Source organism: Bombina bombina, chromosome 5 (assembly GCF_027579735.1).
Source record: "Bombina bombina isolate aBomBom1 chromosome 5, aBomBom1.pri, whole genome shotgun sequence".
In the NCBI taxonomy this organism is placed as follows: Eukaryota; Metazoa; Chordata; class Amphibia; order Anura; family Bombinatoridae; genus Bombina; species Bombina bombina.
Genome location: NC_069503.1, coordinates 572,456,213 through 572,472,635, shown reverse-complemented (window position 1 = coordinate 572,472,635; position 16,423 = coordinate 572,456,213). Strand labels below are relative to the sequence as shown.

Here is a 16,423-nt window from a genome sequence, read left to right as displayed (position 1 = left end):
GTCTTTATGCTAGAAGAGGGGACTGGATGGAATCTTATTTAAAAAAAATGAATGTAAATGAATTTATATTCTTAATTCCTTGACCCGTAATTGATACACTTTGAGATGATAACAATAAAATAGTAGATACACTCAAAACAGTTATTGTCAGAATGAGTGTTAGCAAGAAAAATATTTTTTTAATTAGCGTATTTGCAAGAAAGTGTCAGTAAGCCTATGTACACTGCTCCTGGTTGTAGCAATCTGAAATCATGTCATTCAAGATAATGCCCGGGACTTTTTAAAGTTAGTAGCTGTGCACTAATGTGTTTGGTGGCAGGATGTATAGTTATTTCAATACCTGTCTTGTTAAGTTGGCAATAGATGGGGTGTAAGGTTCAAGTTAACTATAGTGATGTCGCAAACCTAAAATTTTGCGTTCGCAAACAGCGAACGCGAACTTCCGCAAAAGTTTGCGAACGGGCGAACCGGGCGAACCGCCATTGATTTCAATAGGCAGGCGAATTTTAAAACCCACAGGGACTCTTTCTGGCCACAAAAGTGATGGAAAAGTTGTTTCAAGGGGACTAACACCTGGACTGTGGCATGCCGGAGGGGGATCCATGGCAAAACTCCCATGGAAAATTACATAGTTGATGCAGAGTCTGTTTTTAATCCATAAAGGGCATAAATCACCTAAAATTCCTAAATTGTTTGGAATAACGTGCTTTAAAACATCAGGTATGATGTTGTATCGTTCAGGTAGTGTAAGGGTTACGCCCGCTTCACAGTGACAGACCAAACTCCCCGTTTAACGCACCGCAAACAACCGCAAACAGTCCATTTGCACAACCGCAAACTCCCCATTTGCACAAGGTTGGATACCAAGCTAGTCATGTCCCGTTCCTTGTCCTCACTGATGTCACTGCGTGTGCAATCACTTCCTGGGGTAACAGAAAATGCTCCACCCACAAGATGCTCCTATTATATTACTGCACTGAGGATGTTGCCTGTATCTGTGTGTCCTGCTCCCTGGCCGAAGAGCACAGGGGACACCAGGTCGAGCTGCTGAATGAGGCTTCTGAGAAGAAGAAAAAGAAACTGAGAAATGTTCTGCAGAAACTGACCACAAAGAGAGAGGAGACTGAGAAAAGAGTCCATAGTCTGCAGAAGCACAGGAGAGGGGTGCAAGAGAAAGCAGCTGATGTAACAGAGAGACTCACTGCCCTGATTAGGGACATCAGGAAACAGCTGGAAGACCTATAGAAGCGAGTCATGAGTGAGATCACCCAGCAGCAGGAGCAGGTTTTACTCACAAACTCTGATCTGATCCAGCAGCTGGGAAAAAGAGAACAACGAGCTAACCAGGAAGATTTGTCACATTGAGGAGCCTGTGCTACATGACTGACCCATTAACTGTCCTACAAGAATAGGAATCACACAGGAGATGAGATGCTTGGTCAGTACCTCCTACTTCCAATTTCGGGCACTCCGCGTGTGCAATATAATGTGCCCACACCAGATAGGAGTAGTGTGTTAACTAGTACTATTCTTATCAGTGTAATCCCTGTTAACGTCCCTATTAGGGACGTGTATATGGCATCGATTTTAGGAAACCCGGAGATGATTTTAGGAAACGGAGATGGAAAAAGAAGCTTGGTCGGTCCGGCCACGAGATAGATAGATAGATACATAGATTAGATAGATCAATAGAAGCAATATATACATTTGATGATAGATACGATAGATAGATTGATAGATAAATAGATAGATTAGATAGATAGATAATTTCCCAGACAGAGAATTACAAGACGGGCGGGCTGGGACCCATGTAAGGTTCCCAGCAGGCAGTTGCGGCGCCCGAGGCTCTGATTAGAACAGAGCACTCTGTGTATCTGCCCTCAGCCGAAATTGGAACATATTTAGTTTTTTTGCCTGTCGGCCAAATGTCCGTCTGCCAAATGTCCATCTGTCAAATGTCCTTCTGCATTTTGTCAGAGCACCGCGTGCCAATCTACTGTGCCACCAGATAGGAGTGGTGTGTTAACTAGTACTATTCCTTATCAGTTTAATCCCTGTTACGTCCCCTATCAGGGGACGTGTATATGGCATCGATTTTGGGAACCCGGAGATGATTTTAGGAACTCGGGAGATGGAAAAAGATGCTTGGACACCCAGTACAGGTTGTTCTCCTTCAGCCTTTTTATACGAGGGTCCCTCAACAGGCACGACAGCATGAAAGACCCCATATGCCATTTATTTCCTTTTGCACAATCGAGTACAGGTATGGCATCGATTTTAGGAACCCGGAGATGATTTTAGGAACCAGGAGATGGAAAAAGATGCTTGGACACCCAGTACGGGTTGTTATCCTTTAGCCTTTTTATACGAGGGTCCCTCAACAGGCACGACAGCATGAAAGACCCCATATGCCATTACTTCCTTTTGCACATCAAGTACAGGTATGGCATCGATTTTAGGAACCCGGAGATGATTTTAGGAACCGGGAGATGGAAAAAGATGCTTGGACACCCAGTACAGGTCATTCTCCTTCAGCCTTTTTATACGAGGGTCCCTCAACAGGCACGACAGCATGAAAGACCCCATATGCCATTACTTCCTTTTGCACAATCGAGTACAGGTATGGCATCGACTTTAGGAGCCCGGAGATGATTTTAGGAACCGGGAGATGGAAAAAGATGCTTGGTCACCCAGTACAGGTCGTTCTCCTTCAGCCTTTTTATACGAGGGTCCCTAAACGACAGGCATGAAAGACCCCATATGCCATTACTTCCTTTTGCACAATCAAGTACAGGTATGGCATTGATTTTAGGAACCCGGAGATGATTTTAGGAACCAGGAGATGGAAAAAGATGCCTTGGACACCCAGTACAGGTCGTTCTCCTTCAGCCTTTTTATACGAGGGTCCCTCAACAGGCACGACAGCATGAAAGACCCACATATGCCATTACTTCCTTTTGCACAATCGAGTACAGGTATGGCATCGATTTTAGGAACCCTGAGATGATTTTATTAACGGGGAGATGGAAAAAGATGCTTGGACACCCAGTACAGGTCATTCTCCTTCAGCCATTTTATACGAGGGTCCCTCAACAGTCATGACAGCATGAAAGGACCCCATATGCCATTACTTCCTTTTACACAATCGAGTACAGGTATGGCATCGATTTTAGGAAACCGGAGATGATTTTAGGAAACTAGGAGATGGAAAAAGATGCTTGGTTGGTCCCGGCCACGAGATAGATAGATACATAGATTTAGATAGATCAATAGAAGCAATAGATACATTTGATGATAGATATGATAGATAGATTTGATAGATAAATATATAGATTAGAGAGATAGATAATTTCCCAGACAGAGAATTACAAGACGGGCGGGTCTGGGACCCATGGTAATGTTCCAGAGGCAGTTCCGCGCCCGAGGCTCTGATTAGAACAGAGCACTCTGTGTATCTGCCCTCGGCCAAAATCGGAACATTCTTTAGCTTTCTGCCTGTCGGCCAAATGTCCATCTGCCAAATGTCCATCTGCCAAATGTCCGTCTGCCAAATGTCCTTCTGCATTTTGTCAGAGCACCGCATGCAATCTACTTTGCCACCAGATAGGAGTGGTGGTGTTAACTAGTACTATTCTTATCAGTTTAATCCCTGTTACGTCCCCAATCAGGGGACGCGTATATGGCATCGATTTTAGGAACTCGGAGATGATTTTAGGAACCGGGAGATGGAAAAAGATGCTTGGACACCCAGTACAGGTCGTTCTCCTTCAGCCTTTTTATACGAGGGTCCCTCAACAGCACGACAGCATGAAAGACCCCACATGCCATTACTTCCTTTTGCACAATCGAGTACAGGTATGGCATTGATTTTAGGAACCCGGAGATGATTTTAGGAACCGGGAGATGGAAAAAGATGCTTGAACACCTAGTACAGGTCATTCTCTCTTCAGCCTTTTTATACGAGGGTCCCTCAACAGGCACGGCAGCATGAAGACCCCATTTGCCATTACTTCCTTTTGCACAATCGAGTACAAGTATGGCATCGATTTTAGGAACCCGGAGATGATTTTAGGAACCGGGAGATGGAAAAAGATGCTTGGTCGGTCCGGCCACGAGATAGATAGATACATAGATTAGATAGATCAATAGAAGCAATAGATACATTTGATGATAGATATGATAGATAGATAGATTTGATAGATAAATACATAGATTAGATAGATAGATAATTTCCCAGACAGAGAATTACAAGACGGGGCGGTCTGAGACCCATGGTAAGGTTCCCAGAGGCAGTTGCGGCGCCCGAGGCTCTGATTAGAACAGAGCACTTTGTGTATCTGCCCCCTGCCAAAATCGGAACATTCTTTAGCTTTCTGCCTATCGGCCACATGTCCGTCTTCCAAATGTCCATCTGCCAAATGTCCTTCTGCATTTTGTCAGAGCACCGCGTGCAATCTACTGTGCCACCAGATAGGAGTGGTGTGTTAACTAGTACTATTCTTATCAGTTTAATCCCTGTTATGTCCCCTATCAGGGGACGTGTATATGGCATCGATTTTAGGAACCCGGAGATGATTTTAGGAACCGGGAGATGGAAAAGGATGCTTGGACACCCAGTACAGGTCGTTCTCCTTCAGCCTTTTATACGAGGGTCCCTCAACAGGCACGACAGCATGAAAGACCCCACATGCCATTACTTCCTTTTGCACAATCGAGTACAGGTATGGCATCGATTTTAGGAACCCAGAGATGATTTTAGGAACCGGGAGATGGAAAAAGATGCTTGACACCCAGTACAGGTCGTTCTCCTTCAGCCTTTTTACACAAGGGTCCCTCAACAGGCACAACAGCATGAAAGACCCCATATGCCATTACTTCCTTTTTGCACAATCGAGTACAGGTATGGCATCGATTTTAGGAACCCGGAGATGATTTAGGAACCGGGAGATGGAGAAAGATGCTTGGACACCCAGTACAGGTCGTTCTCCTTCAGCCTTTTTATACGAGGGTCCCTCAACAGTCACGACAGCATGAAAGACCCCATATGCCATTACTTCCTTTTGCACAATCCGGCCACGAGATAGATAGATACATAGATTAGATAGATAGATCAATAGATGCAATAGATACATTTGATGATAGATACGATAGATAGATAGATTTGATAGATAAATAGATTTGATACATAGATAATTTCCCAGACAGAGAATTACAAGACAGGCGTTGTGGGACCCATGGTAAGGTTCCCAGAGGCAGTTGTGGGGCCCGAGGCTCTGAATTTGGGGCACTGCGCGTGCAATCTACTGTGCCACCAGATATGAGTGGTGTGTTAAGTATTACTATTCTTATCAGTTTAATCCCTGTTACGTCCCCCATCACGCGACGTGTATATGGCAATGATTTATGAATTTTTGGAACGCCTCAGACTCCACCAGCTTGTATGGTAAAAGCTGGCGGGCTAAGAGTTCAGACAAGCCAGCTGACAGACGCCGGGCAAGGGGGTAAGTTTGTGACATTGGCTTCTTACGCTCAAACATGTCCGTGACAGACACCTTGACAGACACTGCATCAAGGTTCCGAGCGGAAGCTGTAGAAGATTGGGTGTCCTGTGTTAGCCAGTCAACTATGTGCTCCAAAGTTTTCAGGTTCAGGGTACGTGGCCTCTGAACACTGGGCATTATTCTAGGGACAAAGGGAATCACAGCTGTGTTAAGTAGTACTATTCTTATCAATTTAATCCCTGTTACGTCCCCTATCAGGGGACGTGTATATGGCATGGATTTTTGCAACCGGGAGATGGAAAAAGATGCTTTGTCGGTTCTCCTACTTCAATTTGGGGCACTGCGCGTGCAATCTAATGTGCCACCAGATAGAAGTGGTTTGTTAAGTAGTACTATTCTTATCAGTTTAATCCCTGTTATGTGCCTTTTTTTTGTTTGATTTTTGAAGCCACAGTGCAGCACCAGAGGCCAGAAAAATTTGGCATGTACACATGCCTGAAAAATTAGGTATTGTTGCAGACGCTGCTGTAGCAGCGGCCAGAAAAATTGATGTTTGTTTCCCTGGCAGAAAGTGCCCTAAAACATGGCGGCTTGAACCCTAGTTGGTGGCGGATAAGTCACGCAAGTCATCCTGCATTCGGAGATAAAATACAGCAGCGTGTGGACCATTTTTAGCCAAGCAGCTCATCTCATCAGGCCTTTTTTAGTTGAATGTATCGCCCACTGTCAGTCCCTTGGGATCCATCCTCATTCATCTTAATAAAGGTGAGGTAATCGAGACTTTTTTGACCTAAGCGACTTCGCTTCTCAGTGACAATACCTCCTGCTGCACTGAAGGTCCTTTCTGACAGGACACTTGAAGCGACGCAGCCAGAAGTTCTATGGCAAATTGGGATAGCTCAGGCCACAGGTCAAGCCTGCACACCCAGTAGTCAAGGGGTTCATCGCTCCTCAGAGTGTCGAGATCTGCAGTTAAGGCAAGGTAGTCTGCTACCTGTCGGTTGAGTCGTTCTCTGAGGCTGGACCGCCGAAGGGCTGTGGCGATGCATAGGAGTTAAAAAGGTCTGCATGTCCTCCATCAACAACACGTCTGTAAAGCGTCCTGTCCTTGCCGGTGTGGTCGTGGGAGGAGGAGTATTACTTTTCCTTCTTCCCCTGTTAGATTCCTGTTGTGCTGTGACATCACCCTTATACGCTGTGTAAAGCATACTTTTTAATTTATTTTTTAACTGCTCCATCCTTTCCGACTTGCAGGAATTCGGTAACATGTCAAGCACTTTATGCTTATATTGGGGGTCTAGTAGCGTGGAAACCCAGTACAGTTCGTTCTCCTTCAGCTTTTTTATACGAGTGTCCCTCAACAGGCACGACAGCATGAAAGACCCATTTTGCACAAGGTTGGATGCCGAGCTACTCATGTCCCGTTCCTCGTCCTCACTGATCTCACTGAAGGTATATTCTTCCCCCCAGCCACGTACAACACCACGGGTACCAGATAGGTGACAATGAGCAACCTGGGATGCCTGTTGTGCTTGCTTTTCCTCCTCCTCCTCAAAGCCACATTCCTCCTCTGACTCCTCTTCCTCACAATCCTCTTCCTGCGTTGCCGCTGGTCCAGCAAGCGATGCTGATAAGGCTGTTTCTGGTGGTGATGGTGACCACAACTCTTCCTCTTCACGCTCATCTATGGCCTGATCCAGCACTCTTCGCAGGGCACGCTCCAGGAGGAAAACAAATGGTATGATGTCACTGATGGTGCCTTCGGTGCGACTAACTAGGTTTGTCACCTCCTCAAAAAGATGCATGAGCCTACAGGCATTGCGCATGAGCGTCCAGTAACGTGGCAAAAAAAATCTCAGCTCCCCAGAGGCTGTCCTAGCACGCCGGTCATACAAATACTCGTTAACGGCTTTTTCTTGTTGGAGCAGGCGGTCGAACATTAGGAGTGTTGAATTCCAACGTGTCGGGCTGTCGCAAATCAAGCGCCTCACTGGCAGGTTGTTTCGCCGCTGGATATCTGACAAGTACGCCATGGCCGTGTAGGAACGCCTGAAATGGCCACACACCTTGCTGGCCTGCTTCAGGACGTTCTGTAAGCCTGGGTACTTATGCACAAAGCGTTGTACAATCAGATTACACACATGTGCCATGCACGGCACATGTGTCAACTTGCCCAATTTTATTGCCGCCACCAAATTACTTCCGTTGTCAGAAACCACTTTGCTGATCTCCAGTTGGTGTGGAGTCAGCCACTGATCCACCTGTGCGTTCAGGGTGGACAGGAGTGCTGCTGCTGTGTGACTCTCTGCTTTCAGGCAAGTCAACCCCAAGACGGCATGACAATGCCGTATCCGGTATGTGGAATAGTACCTGTGGAGCTTGGGGGGGTGCCGTTGATGTGCAGCAAGATGCAGCAGCAGAAGAGGACTCAGCTGAGAAGTTTATGGAAGAGGATGGAGTAGGAGAAGTAAAGGAGGTGGCAGCAGGCCTGCCTGCAAGTCGTGGCTGTGTCACCAACTCCTCTGCATAGCCAGGCATTCCATGCTTGGCAGCTGTCAGCTATCAGTGCGCAGTGTAGGTGATATACCTGCCCTGACCATGCTTTGCAGACCAGCTATCAGTGGTCAGATGGACTCTTGCCCCAACACTGTGTGCCAGACATGCCATTACTTCCTTTCGCACAATCGAGTACAGGTTGGGGATTGCCTTTTGTGTAAAGAAATTTCGTCTGGGTACCTTCCACTGTGGTGTCCCAATAGCTACAAATTTTTTGAACGCCTCAGACTCCACCAGCTTGTATGGTAAAAGCTGGCGGGCTAACAGTTCAGACAGAGCAAGCTGTCAGACGCCGGGCAAGGGGGTGACTTGGTGGACATTGGCTTCTTACGCTCAGACATGTCCTTGACAGACACCTGACTGTGGCAGATGAGCAGGAACTGCTCCGGAAGAGAGACGGATTGGCGGATGGTTGAGAGGGGGCAAGGAGCAGAGCAGTGGTTGACGTGGCTGAAGATGCTGGACCAGGAGGAGGATGGCGGCTTTGAGTTTGTGTGCTGCTTGTCCTCATGTGTTCATCCCATAGGCGTTTGTGATGTGAGATCATGTGCCTTCGCAGCAGTTGTACCGAGGTGGGTGTTTGTTTTGGCACAGGTAGCAAATGGCATTGCTGTTGTCAGAGGCAGTCACATAAAAAAAATGCCACACGGTTGAGCTCTGCCATGACGGCATTCTGGTGGTGGCAACAGCATGCGTTGATTGGCGTGCTGTCTGGCTGACCCCGGGTGCCGATGCATGCTGTCTGACTGTGCCACTAGCTCCTTGCGATGACCTCCCCCTGCTTCCAACTTGTCTCCTCCTCCTGCTCCTCTCTGTCTCCCCATCTGAGCTTTCCCCTGTTCTTCTTCTCTTCTACCGGGCGCCCACGTGACATCCACGGACGCATCGTCATCATCAACCCCTTCACTTGTATCTCACAACTCAACAATGGAAGCAACGGCGGGTACAACATCATCATCATCATCATCATCACACCATGCATCGTCCATCTCTGTAATGCTGCCTGACTCAGACATATCACAGTTATCTACATCCTCTGTCAATGATGGTTGCGCATCACTCATTTCTTCACACTAAGGTGTACATAACTCCTCTGACAGATCAAGTGAGGCGGCTGTGGTGCTAGTGTCGGTGGTGGTGGCAGGCGGGCAAGTGGTAAGTTGAGAGGTGTCTGAAGCTAAGCTAGAGGAGGAGGATGGTGCGTCAAGGTTATGAGCGGAAGCTGTAGAAGATTGGGTGTCCTGTGTTATAAAGTCAACTATTTCATCAGAACTTTTCGTGTTCATGGTACGTGGCATAACACTGGGCATTATTCTATGGCCAAAGGGAATCACAGCACCACGACCACGACGGCCCCTGTGGGTTGGCCTGCCTCTGCCTGTCATTTTTTTTTCGATTAGTGCTACAGTCAAAATAGTTTTTTTTATTTTTAAATGTACACTTACACTACTATTAAACAAGATAATGAGTGGTGGCACTGGACAAGTGGGCACAGTATACGCTGTGAGCTAGACACAAAGAAGCAGACTGATGTTTCACAGTCAAAATAGTTTTTTTATTTTTAAATGTACACTTACACTACTATTAAACAAGATATTATGAGTGGTGGCATTGGGCAAGTGGGCACAGTATACACTGTGAGCCTTACACAAAAAGCAGACTGATGTTTCCCAGTCAAAATATTTTTTTTATTTTTAAAATGTACACTTACACTACTATTAAACAAGATAATATGAGTGGTGGCACTGGGCAAGTGGGCACAGTATACGCTGTGAGCCTGACACAAAAAAGCAGACTGATGTTTCACAGTCAAAATAGTTTTTTTTATTTTTTAAATGTACACTTACACTACTATTAAACAAGATAATATGAGTGGTGGCACTGGACAAGTGGGCACAGTATACGCTGTGAGCCTGACACAAAAAAGCAGACTGATGTTTCACAGTCAAAATGTTTTTTTTTTATTTTTAAAATGTACACTTACACTACTATTAAACAAGATAATATGAGTGGTGGCACTGGACAAGTGGGCACAGTATACGCTGTGAGCCTGACACAAAAAAGCAGACTGATGTTTCACAGTCAAAATAGTTTTTTTATTTTTAAATGTACACTTACACTACTATTAAACAAGATAATATGAGTGGTGGCACTGGACAAGTGGGCACAGTATACGCTGTGAGCCTGACACAAAAAAGCAGACTGATGTTTCACAGTCAAAATAGTTTTTTTATTTTTTAAATGTACACTTACACTACTATTAAACAAGATAATATGAGTGGTGGCACTGGACAAGTGGGCACAGTATACGCTGTGAGCCTGACACAAAAAAGCAGACTGATGTTTCACAGTCAATTTTTTTTTTTTTTAAAATGTACACTTACACTACTATTAAACAGGATAATATGAGTGGTGGCACTGGACAAGTGGGCACAGTATACGCTGTGAGCCTGACACAAAAAAGCAGACTGATGTTTCACAGTCAAAATAGTTTTTTTATTTTTAAATGTACACTTACACTACTATTAAACAAGATAATATGAGTGGTGGCACTGGGCAAGTGGGCACAGTATAAGCTGTGAGCCTGACACAAAAAAGCAGACTGATGTTTCACAGTCAAAATAGTTTTTTTATTTTTAAAATGTACACTTACACTACTATTAAACAAGATAATATGAGTGGTGGCACTGGACAAGTGGGCACAGTATACGCTGTGAGCTAGACACATAAAAGCAGACTGATGTTTCACAGTCAAAATAGTTTTTTTATTTTTAAATGTACACTTACACTACTATTAAACAAGATAATATGAGTGGTGGCACTGGGCAAGTGGTCACAGTATATGCTGTGAGCCTGACACAAAAAAGCTGACTGATGTTTCACAGTCAAAATAGTTTTTTTATTTTTAAAATGTACACTTGCACTACTATTAAACAAGATAATATGAGTGGTGGCACTGGACAAGTGGGCACAGTATACGCTGTGAGCTAGACACATAAAAGCAGACTGATGTTTCACAGTCAAAATAGTTTTTTATTTTTAAATGTACACTTACACTACTATTAAACAAGATAATATGAGTGGTGGCACTGGGCAAGTAGGCACAGTATACGCTGTGAGCCTGACACAAAAAAGCAGACTGATGTTTCACAGTCAAAATAGTTTTTTTATTTTTAAAATGTACACTTACACTACTATTAAACAAGATAATATGAGTGGTGGCACTGGACAAGTGGGCACAGTATACGCTGTGAGCCTGACACAAAAAAGCAGACTAATGTTTCCCAGTCAAAATATTTTTTTTATTTTTAAAATGTACACTTACACTACTATTAAACAAGATAATATGAGTGGTGGCACTGGGCAAGTGGGCACAGTATACGCTGTGAGCCTGACACAAAAAAGCAGACTGATGTTTCACAGTGAAAATAGTTTTTTTTATTTTTAAAATGTACACTTACACTACTATTAAGCAAGATAATATGAGTGGTGGCACTAGACAAGTGGGCACAGTATACGCTGTGAGCCTGACACACAAAAGCAGACTGATGTTTCACAGTCAAAATGTTTTTTTTTATTTTTAAAATGTACACTTACACTACTATTAAACAAGATAATATGAGTGGTGGCACTGGACAAGTGGGCACAGTATACGCTGTGAGCCTGACACAAAAAAGCAGACTGATGTTTCACAGTCAAAATAGTTTTTTTATTTTTAAATGTACACTTACACTACTATTAAACAAGATAATATGAGTGGTGGCACTGGGCAAGTGGGCACAGTATACGCTGTGAGCCTGACACACACGCTGGTAGTGGCAGGCTGGCCTGGCAACTGCAATTAGATTACACTAATGGACTGATGTAAAAGTTTTTTTTTTTTTTTAAATTACACTACTGTTACACCAGATATGACTGGTGGTGGCACTGAGAAAGAAGGCACAGTATATGCTGTGAGCCTGACACACAGGCTGGCAGTGGCAGGCTTGCCTGGCAACTGAAATTAGATTACACTAGCAGACTGATGTAAAAGTTTTTTTTTTAAAATTTACACTAATGTTACACCAGATATGAGTGGTGGCACTGAGCAAGTAGGCACAGTAAATGCTGTGAGCCTGACACACAGGCTGGCAGTGGCAGGCAGGCAACTGCTATTAGATTACACTAGCAGACTGATGTAAAAGTTTTTTTTAAATTTACACTAATGTTACACCAGATATGAGTGGTGGCACTGAGCAAGTAGGCACAGTATATCATTTGAGCCTGACACACAGGCTGGCAGTGACAGGCTGGCCTGGCAACTGAATTTAGATTACACTAGCAGACTGATGTAATGTTTTTTTTTTTTAAATTTACACAAATGTTACACCAGATATGAGTGGTGGCACTGAGCAAGTAGGCACAGTATATGCTGTGAGCCTGACACACAGGCTGGCAGTGGCAGGCAGGCAACTGCTATTAGATTACACTAGCAGACTGATATAAAAGTTTTTTAAAAAAAATTACACTACTGTTACACCAGATATGAGTGGTGGCACTGAGCAAGTAGGCACAGTATATTCTGTGAGTCTGACACACAGGCTGGCAGTGGCAGGCAGGCAACTGCTATTAGATTACACTAGCAGACTGATATAAAAGTTTTTTAAAAAAAATTACACTACTGTTACACCAGATAAGACTGGTGGTGGCACTGAGCAAGTAGGCACAGTACATGCTGTGAGCCTGACACACAGGCTGGCAGTGGCAGGCAGGGGCAACTGCTTTTAGATTACATTAGCAGACTGATGTAAAAGTTTTTTTTTTAAATTTACACTACTGTTACACCAGATATGACTGGTGGTGACACTGAGCAAGTAGGAACAGTATATGCTGTGAGCCTGACACACAGGCTGGCAGTGGCAGGCTGGCCTGGCAACGGAAATTAGATTACAATAGCAGACTGATGTAAAAGTTTTTTTTTAATTTACACTAATGTTACACCAGATATGAGTGGTGGCACTGAGCAAGTAGGCACAGTATATGCTGTGAGCCTGACACACAGGCTGGCAGTGGCAGGCAGGCAACTGCTTTTAGATTACACTAGCAGACTGATGTAAAAGTTTTTTTTTTTTAAATTTACACTACTGTTACACCAGATATGACTGGTGGTGGCACTGAGCAAGTAGGCACAGTATATGCTGTGAGCCTGACACACAGGCTGGCAGTGGCAGGCTGGCCTGGCAACGGAAATTAGATTACACTAGCAGACTGATGTAAAAGTTTTTTTTTTTAATTTACACTAATGTTACACCAGATATGAGTGGTGGCACTGAGCAAGTAGGCACAGTATATGCTGTGAGTCTGACACACAGGCTGGCAGTGGCAGGCAGGCAACTGCTATTAGATTACACTAGCAGATTGATGTAAAAGTTTTTTTTTTAAAATTTACACTACTGTTACACCAGATATGACTGGTGGTGGCACTGAGCAAGTAGGCACAGTATATGCTGTGAGCCTGACACACAGGCTGTCAGTGGCAGGCTGGCCTGGCAACTGAAATTAGATTACAATAGCAGACTGATGTAAAAGTTTTTTTTTAAAATTTACACTAATGTTACACCAGATATGAATGGTGGCACTGAGCAAGTAGGCACAGTATATGCTGTGAGCCTGACACACAGGCTGGCAGTGGCAGGCAGGCAACTGCTTTTAGATTACACTAGCAGACTGATGTAAAAGTTTTTTGTTTTTTTTTAATTTACACTACTGTTACACCAGATATGACTGGTGGTGGCACTGAGCAAGTAGGCACAGTATATGCTGTGAGCCTGAAACACAGGCTGGCAGTGGCAGGCTTGCCTGGCAACTGAAATTAGATTACACTAGCAGACTGATGTAAAAGTTTTTTTTTTTAAATTTACACTACTGTAACACAGGCTGGCAGTGGCAGGCAGGCAACTGCTTTTAGATTACACTAGCAGACTGATGTAAAAGTTTTTTGTTTTTTTTTTAATTTACACTACTGTTACACCAGATATGAGTGGTGGCACTGAGCAAGTAGGCACAGTAAATGCTGTGAGCCTGACACACAGGCTGGCAGTGGCAGGCAGGCAACTGCTATTAGATTACACTAGCAGACTGATGTAAAAGTTTTTTTTTAATTTACACTAATGTTACACCAGATATGAGTGGTGGCACTGAGCAAGTAGGCACAGTATATCATTTGAGCCTGACACACAGGCTGGCAGTGACAGGCTGGCCTGGCAACTGAATTTAGATTACACTAGCAGACTGATGTAATGTTTTTTTTTTTTAAATTTACACAAATGTTACACCAGATATGAGTGGTGGCACTGAGCAAGTAGGCACAGTATATGCTGTGAGCCTGACACACAGGCTGGCAGTGGCAGGCAGGCAACTGCTATTAGATTACACTAGCAGACTGATATAAAAGTTTTAAAAAAAAAATTACACTACTGTTACACCAGATATGAGTGGTGGCACTGAGCAAGTAGGCACAGTATATTCTGTGAGTCTGACACACAGGCTGGCAGTGGCAGGCAGGCAACTGCTATTAGATTACACTAGCAGACTGATATAAAAGTTTTTTTTAAAAAATTACACTACTGTTACACCAGATAAGACTGGTGGTGGCACTGAGCAAGTAGGCACAGTACATGCTGTGAGCCTGACACACAGGCTGGCAGTGGCAGGCAGGGGCAACTGCTTTTAGATTACATTAGCAGACTGATGTAAAAGGTTTTTTTTTTAAATTTACACTACTGTTACACCAGATATGACTGGTGGTGACACTGAGCAAGTAGGAACAGTATATGCTGTGAGCCTGACACACAGGCTGGCAGTGGCAGGCTGGCCTGGCAACGGAAATTAGATTACAATAGCAGACTGATGTAAAAGTTTTTTTTTAATTTACACTAATGTTACACCAGATATGAGTGGTGGCACTGAGCAAGTAGGCACAGTATATGCTGTGAGCCTGACACACAGGCTGGCAGTGGCAGGCAGGCAACTGCTTTTAGATTACACTAGCAGACTGATGTAAAAGTTTTTTTTTTTTAAATTTACACTACTGTTACATCAGATATGACTGGTGGTGGCACTGAGCAAGTAGGCACAGTATATGCTGTGAGCCTGAAACACAGGCTGGCAGTGGCAGGCTGGCCTGGCAACGGAAATTAGATTACACTAGCAGACTGATGTAAAAGTTTTTTTTTTTTAATTTACACTAATGTTACACCAGATATGAGTGGTGGCACTGAGCAAGTAGGCACAGTATATGCTGTGAGTCTGACACACAGGCTGGCAGTGGCAGGCAGGCAACTGCTATTAGATTACACTAGCAGATTGATGTAAAAGTTTTTTTTTTTTTAATTTACACTACTGTTACACCAGATATGACTGGTGGTGGCACTCAGCAAGTAGGCACAGTATATGCTGTGAGCCTGACACACAGGCTGTCAGTGGCAGGCTGGCCTGGCAACTGAAATTAGATTACAATAGCAGACTGATGTAAAAGGTTTTTTTTAAAATTTACACTAATGTTACACCAGATATGAATGGTGGCACTGAGCAAGTAGGCACAGTATATGCTGTGAGCCTGACACACAGGCTGGCAGTGGCAGGCAGGCAACTGCTATTAGATTACACTAGCAGACTGATGTAAAAGTTTTTTTTTAATTTACACTAATGTTACACCAGATATGAGTGGTGGCACTGAGCAAGTAGGCACAGTATATCATTTGAGCCTGACACACAGGCTGGCAGTGACAGGCTGGCCTGGCAACTGAATTTAGATTACACTAGCAGACTGATGTAATGTTTTTTTTTTTTAAATTTACACAAATGTTACACCAGATATGAGTGGTGGCACTGAGCAAGTAGGCACAGTATATGCTGTGAGCCTGACACACAGGCTGGCAGTGGCAGGCAGGCAACTGCTATTAGATTACACTAGCAGACTGATATAAAAGTTTTTAAAAAAAAATTACACTACTGTTACACCAGATATGAGTGGTGGCACTGAGCAAGTAGGCACAGTATATTCTGTGAGTCTGACACACAGGCTGGCAGTGGCAGGCAGGCAACTGCTATTAGATTACACTAGCAGACTGATATAAAAGTTTTTTTTTAAAAATTACACTACTGTTACACCAGATAAGACTGGTGGTGGCACTGAGCAAGTAGGCACAGTACATGCTGTGAGCCTGACACACAGGCTGGCAGTGGCAGGCAGGGGCAACTGCTTTTAGATTACATTAGCAGACTGATGTAAAAGGTTTTTTTTTAAATTTACACTACTGTTACACCAGATATGACTGGTGGTGACACTGAGCAAGTAGGAACAGTATATGCTGTGAGCCTGACAC

The 16,423-nt window shown here is 44.0% G+C and overlaps 1 pseudogene; it reads right to left on the bottom strand.

Annotated features, from left to right (window-relative positions):
- Positions 1-16,423, bottom strand: part of LOC128660590 (inter-alpha-trypsin inhibitor heavy chain H3-like) — a 404,005-nt pseudogene that overhangs the window by 219,197 nt on the left and 168,385 nt on the right.